General features: G+C 36.4%; 1 pseudogene; it reads right to left on the bottom strand.

Moving 5' to 3' along the window:
• Window positions 1-5,543: 5,543 nt before the first annotated feature.
• On the bottom strand, window positions 5,544-6,876 carry LOC102474678 (gamma-aminobutyric acid receptor subunit gamma-3 pseudogene; annotated as a pseudogene).
• Window positions 6,877-7,856: the final 980 nt, after the last annotated feature.

Genomic DNA, 7,856 nt, shown 5'->3' with positions numbered 1-7,856 from the left:
GGAAAGAAGAGGTGAAATTATCTCTATTTGCAGATGATATGATTACATAGAATACTCAAGGGTATCCTTGAAAAAAAATCTCCTGGAAGTAATAAATGAATACAGTAATGTAGCAGGATAAAAAATCAACATACAAAAATCTATAGCATTTTTGTAATGAAAAACAAGCAGACTGAAATAGAACTGAAGAAAGTAATTCCATTTACCTTAGGCACAAAAAGTATAAGATACCTAGGAATAAATCTAAACAATGAAGTCAAAGATCTCTCTCTCTACAAGAACTATGAAAATCAAAAAAAAGAAGTTGAAAATGACACAAAAAAGTGGAAGGACATCTCATGTTCCTAGACTAGAAGAATTAATATAATCAAGATGGCAATTCTACCCAAATTAATCTACATATTTAATGTAATCTCAATCAAATTACCAAAGACATTCTTTACCAATTTAGAAGAGGCAATCATAGAATTTGTCTGAAATCATAACAGATCCTGTATTACCAAAGCGATCCTGTGCAAGAAGAGTGAAGTAGGAGGCTTCTCATTCCCTGACCCCAAAATATATTACAAATCTGTGATAATCAAAACACCATGGTATTGGCACAAAAACAGAAAGGAACAGAATAGAGACCCCAAAAATAAACCCCAGAACATACAGTCAAACCACTGGGGAAAAGGAAAACCTCTTTAAAAAATGGTGCTGGTAAAACTGAGTATCCACCTGCAGAAAAATAAACCTCAACCCCTATCTCTCACTATTAAAAATCAACTCAAAGTGGATCAAAGCTCTAAACCTAAGACCTCAAACTATAAAACTACTGATGGAAAACACTAGGTAAACTCTGGGAGACATCGGAGAAGGAAATATTTCCTAAAGAAGACTCACAAAGCACAGACAATAATCCCAAAAATAGACAACTGGGATTATATATCAGTTTGTTTTTGTTTTTGTTTTGAGAGGTTTTTGCTATAGAGTGCGTGCACTCGCCAGACAGAGAGACAGACAGAGAGACAGAAAATGAGAGATCACCCCTCAGGGGGGATGGCCACTCCACAATCCCTTCTCCTCCATTCTCCTCTCGGGATCTTGGGCACGCACGCACATGCGCCTGGCGTGAGTTGCAACCGGTTTCAGGATGCGAGCTGCGGTCGACTATATGGGAGTCCAGCGAGACAGCCATTATGCTAACTGTTGGTCCCCCATATCAGTTTAAAGAAGTCTCTATTTAGCAAAAGACACAGTAATTAGTGTAAATCAACAACCCTCAGAATGAGAGAATATTTTTGTAAACTATGCCTCAGATAAAGGACTGATACCAGAATACACAGAAAACTCAAGCAGGTTATCCAAAACAAAAAGTAATGATCAACCCAATTAAAAGATGGGAAAATGAGTTGAACAAACAATTCTCTAAGGAAGACATACAAACAGCCAAAAAGGATATGAAAAAATGCTCAATATCCCTCATCATAAGGGAGATGCAGATCAAAACCATGATGAGGCACCACCTAACCCAGTCAGAATGATGAAGATTTAAAAAAAAATAAAAATTATAAGTACTGGCGGAACTGTGGTGAAAGGAGAACTCTCCTACACTGTTACTGGGAATGTAAATTGGTTCAATCATTGTGGAGCACAATATGGAGGTTCTTCCAACATCTACAAATAGAGCTACCATATGATCCAGCAATTCTACTCCTAGGTATCTACTCAAAAGATAGGAGAATACTCTGTTGGAAAAGTGCTTGCACATATATATTTATTGCAGCATTATTCACAATTGCTAAGACATGGAACCAACCCAAATATCCACAAACAGATGAATGGATTGAAAAATGTGGCTCATATATTCTATGAAACACTACTCAGTCAATAAATAAATAAATAAATAAAATCCTGACATTTGATAGAAAGTAGATGAATATGGAAGACTTACTCCTGAGTGAAGCAATTAAGGCTATAAAAAAAAAGACACTGTATGTCTCCACTTAACATAAACCATCTGTCCACATTCTATAGCAGAAATAGAAAGATTAGAGGATATAGAAGTGTAGAAAATGGTTATGCATGCTGGAGATAGTGTGTGAAGAAGGTGGGTGAAGAGGGAAAGTGTGAGGAAAGAAATTAAGGAGAAAAATAGACAACATATCTATGAGATGCAGAAATGGATTATTACCGGTTCATGATAACGTGTATAGTATCCTCATCTGGACTGGTGTGAAGTGTATTCATGTTGGTAAATTTACTTTACAAGCTAAGGGATGTATAGTAACTGAATGTATAAAATAAATTTAAATAAATTTTAAAAGAACATAAATTAATATAATAAAATATAGAAAAATCACAAAAGTCAAAATTCAACTTTTTTAAAAGGCCAGTAAAACTTATTAATTTCTAGCAATTTTTACAAAGTAAAAAGAAACAGCTAAGTACAAATATCAGGACTAAAAATATGTCACTTAGGATCTCAGACATATTAAAAAGATAATATAGACAACTTCATACCATTAAATTGAAAACTTTAAATAAAATTGAAAAATGTCTTACGATGGTTTATTTAGAATGTCAACTTGACTGGATCCAGTGATACCCAGATACCAATGAAGCATTATTTAATCTTAATTATTATACTAATTATTCTCAATGCTTCAGTTAGCACTCAATCCCTCTTCTGTTGGATAGAAAATCCAAGTGGTTCGACAATTAATTAGAATAACTGTGCTGCCCCAGGTGAGTCTGTGAGGATGTTTCCAAAAGACATTGGCTTATATGTTAAGGAACTGAGTGGGGAATGTCTGCCTTTAATGTGGGCAGGCACCATGCAATCAGCTGGGGATAGGATAGAACAATAAGGCAAAGAAAGAACAAATTTTTCCTCTTTCTCTTTTCAAGCTAGGATGTCTTCCTTCTCCCACCCTTGGATATAAAAATTACAAGTTGTCCATTTTGGGGGCATTGGGAGTGCCCTCGGGGGCACTAGGGCCTTCGGCTTCAGAATGAGAGCTATACTACTGATTTCCTTGGTTCTGAGCTTTTGGACTTGGACTGAGCTATGCTACTGGATTCCTTGGTTTTCCAGCTTGTAGACAACATAGGATGTAACTTCTCAATTTCCTTAATCAAGTAAGCCAATTCCCCTCATTATTTCCTTCTCATGTATTTCTGTACGTACATATATATCCTATCAGTTCCATCTCTGGAAAACTTTGAGTAAAACATGCCTTGAAAAACACAAATTACCAAAACTAACACAAGAAACAGAAAAGTTAAAGGCTACTACAGGTAGTTTGAGAATTTAATTTCTAATTTGTCTTTCCTAGAAGAAAATTGCAGAGTCAGATGACTCTACCATTATATTCTTTCTGCTGTTTAAATAAGGAGTAACATTAGTTTTACATAAAATCTTAGGATTTTTCAAAAGTTAAAAACTATAAGGCAACTTTTTTGATGAGGCCAACATAATCTGTATTCTAAAACCTAATAAAGACATTATATAAAATAATTACATAAATAAAATTATAGCCCAGTTATTCTCATGAATATAGGTGCAAAATAATCAATAGAATAATAGTGGATCAAATTCAGCAACATATAATACATAATAGCAACATTGAGTTTATTCCAGAAACGCAAGATTGGATTATGATTTTTAAAATGATCAATGGCATTCTGTGCATTAACAGAATAAAGAAAAAAAAATCAACAGTATAAAGGTACTGCTGCTGATGGTGGTGATGTTTCCCATCCCATGGCTAAATATCAGTTCTAAAAACACTGTCCTACAGAATCGTTAATTGCTTTTAAATGACCACATTATAGTTCTTTTCCCTGGCAGTTTATCTCCATTACTAATGATTATCTCTATCTGATTATAGGACAACTCTGCCCACCTTTCTGCCATTTGAGTGCTTTTTAAAGATTTACAATTTAAAAAAAAAAAGATTTATAATTAATAGTGCATAAGATTTGGAGTTAGATGACTTAGAAAAAGTCATGCAACCTCTCTAAACTTAAGTTTGCTAATCAATAAAAAAAAAAAAAAGATATACCAGTCTGACAGGTCACATTACAGGCAATGAGTTGGAAAATGCTAAACTAATTATGAAGCACAATACAAAGACTGATATCATTTTATCCTTCTAAAACTTAAATGGAGGAATGAATGGTGAAAAATACTAGGTTTCATCCAGGATACAATTTCCTTAATAAGGATTACATTTACCTGTTTTACATATGAAAATTAAAAGGGGCTATATGCCTAGATTGAAATTGGATGAAAAAGGATGATCTGACTAAAAATGACTAAGTGCCCTCTAAGTCATTTAAAACCTAAAATTATCTGCCCCTCCAAAAAGAGTCACTCTCTCCCCCACCCCCATGATTATTATATGAACAACTGGTTTAATTTTTCTATTTCTTTACCTGTATAAGCAAGCTGTAACAAAAAAAGCCAACACCATATCAATTGAAAGCACAGGCCTTAGAAGTAAACAAATATATAGCTGGTTTGAATCCCTGATCCACTGTGGAGTTTGATCTAGGGTAAGCCATTTTGTTTCTTCAAACGTATTAATAAAAGTGAGAATCTTAAAAATTATCTAATAAATTTTTTGTCAAAATTATGGAAGAGAACACACGCAATAAGCTTTGCATGGTCCCTTGCAAATAGCAATTCTTTTATTTAAGCTATCCATTTAATGTCATCATCATAAGTAGTATTTCATGACAGATTCAGATTTTTTATGTGTCATAAATATAGTAATTTAGATAAGGGAAGATTTCACTGATTTGAAGGAGTCAAAAGATTTTTGAGGCAACGGTTAACAAGATGACCCAGATGTAATTTTTACTTTTTCAACAGAGCTGTGACACTATGAACAGTATTTTCCCTAGGTTTTTTTTTTTTTTTCAATTTTTGCCAGAGGGCATATGCACTCACCATTGAGGGAGAGAGAAAGAGAGAGACAGGAAGTAAGAAAGCACCCTCTATGGGGGATGATCATGCTACAATGATTTCTCATCCATTTCTCCCCTCTGTTCAGGATTTTGGGCACACATGCATAAGTGCCAGGAGTGTTTTTCTGGCTGCAAACATCTGGAATTCAAACTGCACAATAAACCATGTGTGATCCAACCACCCTAACCACCACACCACCAGCTGGCTGTTCCCTAGGTTTTCTAAATTATTTATCTTTTTTTCTTTTCATGTTTTACAGATTTCTTTGCAAGGGAAATTGACAGCTGCTTCAAATATCTAAAAAACCATTAATAAACATCACTAAGCTACAGATTCAGTAAGGGATGAACAAAAATATCACTTACAGTGTGTGCGTGTGCGTCTGTGTGCCTGTATATATGTGTGATACATAATGGATATATTTGCTGGATACATCCTCTTGTGCTGCCAAGATCAATTATAACTTAAGATAAGCTGAGCAGTGTCCTTTCTAGTTACTCCCAAAGAGTCATCACTGGTGTAGGGTTGACAAAGGTAAAGAGAGGGGATGAACCAAGTGCTCTTTACTTGTCACTATGGGTGACACTTAGAGATACAGGTATCCAATCCAATAAACCAGGTTAAAGAGCAAGGATGATGTGGGGAAGTAAATCCACGAGTACAAGTCCAGCTCCAAGGTGTCTATGTGAATGTGACTCTTCTGCCAGGACCCCGATTTGCACTCCTCATAGCAGCAGTAGCTCTTGTACTCCTTGCCATCCAGGCACTCATAGAAGCACGTGTCTTCAAGCTCTTACCAGTACATTGAGTTGTTTACCATGATCATCATGGTGGGCAATGGTCTCACATTAAGGAGAGAATAAATGGAAGGGGCTTGGAGGTTTATTTGCTCTTAAATCCACCTTGAGGAATCTGGATATAATAACGATGTTGCCTTCTTAGCGGTGGTTGGTTTTCTGCACCTTCAATAGTTGAAGGTGGCATACCCCATCAGAGCCACAAAGACAAATAAGCACAAAGTCACAAAAATGTCCATGACAATCATGTAGGACTCTTGTGGCAAGGACTTCCTGCTATCTGGTGCTGACAGTGGTCATGGTCAGCACCATGGTGATGCTTGATGTTGTTCTTACAGGTGTAGCATCTTTTTTAACCCAAAATGACACCCAGGGTAAAAACACAGTCAGTGTACAGGGAATGTATGTCTAAATAGGGAAATATCCCATTCTACTCAATTCAAAACATGTATCATAACAACATAGTCGCCTGCAGATATTGTCATGATTTGTGGTGTTTCTGAGACTCATGAAGTAGAACTGATAAATCTGACATGATTTTTTAAAGAATTATTTCATATAGCTTTATTTACTTAATTTAACTTGACCATAGAGGGACAGAATGAGTGAGAGAGATAGAGAGAATGTGAGAAATCAAGTCGCCAAGCCGAGGACTCTAATCGTGGTTGGCCATGTGGAAGTTCAGTATCCTTAACCACCACACCACCTGCTGGTCCCAAAGTTGCCATGACTTTTGATCAACTGCCTCAACTGAATTTTTTCTCTATCTATAAATCATTTCTTCTTTGGGGTAGCCATAGCTTCAGAAGATCAGTGAGCAGGTTTTTAACAATGGGAAAGTTTCACTGCTACAGCTGGCAGTGTTGATGCAGAGCCTTAACATGTAAAGAATTTTCCCATCATTCCAAATTCTGAGGAGCTTGTTGGGTGTGGTAATCAAGTGAGCCTCTATGGTTTTAGAGTCGCAGAGGATGGTGTCTGGGATCCATAGCAATCCTATCGTGTTGCTATGTAGGGTCAATATTTTCATTGTGCTGTTGGACTGTCTGTCCACGTCTGAGCAAAAAGTATGTCAATTTGATATTTCTTTATCCTCTCTTCCCTCTTACTTTCTTCTGTCATATCAAGATCAAGGCCGAACAATCATACATGGAGTGATTTTTTTTTACAAGTGCTTGGCTAAAACTGGAAGTTAAGAGAACACAACGTCCACTAAATAACCTAATGCCTGAGCATAATTCTCCTTAGGAAGTCTCCTAGGTGCTGATGAATGTAATAGATCTTGGAAAATGATTTTCCATGGTAGGCACTGTGGTTTGTCCATCCAGTGACTTTTATTTTGGCACTAGAACCCTACTAATACACATGCACACACACACACACACACAAACACGTGCACATACGCGCACACACACATACACAACTTTCCATTCTATGTTGTCCTTGTTCATTATCAGGCCCATCCTTCCTCCATCATGGACCCAGAATACAACACCAATGTCCCTATTTCCTTGGCTGGAATGAACGCGTGATATCAACAGGGTCAATTAGAATTTTTCTTGATACTTGCTATATGGACTCTGGGATGAGGTGTGACTTTTTCTTCCTTTTGGAACAAGTTTGCAGTCCCTAATGGTCAATAGTTGCTTTTTCTATCACACAGAGTGAGCTTCTGGAACAAATCAAACTAAAACTCATCACACACTTCCCTTCCCCATACTTAGTTTCATGAGCAAGTATATCACCTTTTCTCTTTAACCAACTTCAGTTTCTATCACCACCAAACAAAAAATTCTAATGAGCATATTCATTAAATTATTTTCCAGAATATTTATTGCTTCTCGGTGACTTTTATTCTTCTCATCTATTGGGTCATCAGAAAAGTCATATAGTATTCTTTCTGTTTTTCTATGCAAAAATGTGTCATGACTTTTCAGACAATCCAATATGTGATGTGGTCTTCCTAAAAAGCATTTGGCTGGGGTCAGTAGGTGGTATGATGGTTAATATGCTGGACTCCTGCATGGTCAACTGTGGTTCAAGTTCTGAACACGATGGCTTGAAAATCATGCCAGACACATATGTATGCATGCCCAAAATCC

The sequence above is a fragment of the Tupaia chinensis genome, unplaced genomic scaffold (assembly GCF_000334495.1).
Source record: "Tupaia chinensis unplaced genomic scaffold, TupChi_1.0 Scaffold000338_1, whole genome shotgun sequence".
Classification (NCBI taxonomy): domain Eukaryota; kingdom Metazoa; phylum Chordata; class Mammalia; order Scandentia; family Tupaiidae; genus Tupaia; species Tupaia belangeri.
Note: the sequence above shows the minus strand (reverse complement) of the source record. Positions and strands in the feature narration are given on the sequence as shown.